Consider the following 1,305-nt stretch of genomic DNA (forward strand, 5'->3'; position numbering starts at 1 on the left):
CTTGTCGCAGCCAAACACCTCCGCTCCCTGTTTTGATCATGTATGGTTGGACATTCGCACCTTTTCTCACCCGCTTTTTGCAAACTATGGTCGGCCATTCACAGCTTCCTCTCCACCATACTTCTATGGTGGGATATTCACACCCACTTGCATCCGAAGACCTCCGCCCCCACTTTTGTTGATATTTAGTCGGTCATTCGCACCTTACCCACTTTTGGCAAACTATGGCCTTCTTGCAGCCAAAAACCTCTGATCTCGCTTTTGATGATGTAAGGTTGGGCATTCAGACCTTGCTTCACCTGCTTTTCACCAAATATAGTCGGACATTCACACCTTCTTGCAGCCGAACACTTCCGCTCCACCTTTTAGTTTTCTATGGGGCATTCACACCTTTTTTTTCACCGCATTTTATAAAAACACCACAGGAACACCGTATTGAGGCTTTGTTCTGACCGCTCATTCGGTGTCGCGTTTCTTTCAAGCAATTCGCCTGGTTAGCCCGCACTCGGCTCGCTCCCAGAGCCGTGTTAAAGTCTACTGCGCATTCACTCTCTTTTCTCAGCAGACTAAAAGAAAGTTTCATCTTGGGCTCCCTGAAACCTCCATCCTGCACCGCTGTTTGCTTTTTCACAAGAGCAGAGGAGAGCGCACCGTTCCCAGGGGCACTACAGTACCGGGTCGATGCTTGGAGTGAACGGAGCAAGCTCCTTTTTCAACTCCTATTGATACAAATCCATTTAATATGTAGTCCTCGCATAGAGGACACATCAGACATTAAACTGATAAGAACAGATACTACACTTGATCTTAGCCAAAAGGCCGAGAAGCGATAACTGTCCACTGGTTCACGTCCGAGGGCCCTTCCTGGCACAATGCGCACTTGTAGCGGTGTTCTTTTTATGGCCATAGTGTCACTTTGCACCTCGGCCCACCCGCTGCACTGAGCACTCTTCAGCCCTTTTAAATGGTATAACTTTACACTACCGCACGCTCCAGCGAGCACCATTCAAGCAACAACTTTGCACTCCAGCTTCGAACATTGGCACAGTCGCAACAAGTAAGGCGACTCTACTCAGAGAAGTCACTCTGCACAGTAACAAGATTTCTTTTGCACAGACAGAAAGGGCTTCATCCGCAAAGGTAAAGCCTGCCAAAAATAGAAACAACTCATTAGTGCTGCTCAACGTTGTACTTTGCAGTAAAAGAAAGAGCAAATCTAAAGATTCAGGAATCCGAGAATAAGCTTACTTCCATGAGTTCTTCACGATTTCGGATTTTGCTATAAAATGAATTCCTTCACTCAAA

The 1,305-nt window shown here is 46.7% G+C and overlaps 1 non-coding gene across 1 annotated transcript; it reads right to left on the reverse strand.

Annotated features, from left to right (window-relative positions):
• Positions 1 to 640: 640 nt before the first annotated feature.
• On the reverse strand, positions 641 to 831 carry LOC140285221 (U2 spliceosomal RNA). Its single transcript, XR_011910351.1, has one exon. It is a non-coding gene; the product is annotated as a U2 spliceosomal RNA (small nuclear RNA).
• Between the last annotated feature and the right edge of the window lie 474 nt (positions 832 to 1,305).

This window comes from Leuresthes tenuis, unplaced genomic scaffold (assembly GCF_036924035.1).
Source record: "Leuresthes tenuis unplaced genomic scaffold, fLeuTen1.0.hap1 SCAF_34, whole genome shotgun sequence".
Taxonomy (NCBI): domain Eukaryota; kingdom Metazoa; phylum Chordata; class Actinopteri; order Atheriniformes; family Atherinopsidae; genus Leuresthes; species Leuresthes tenuis.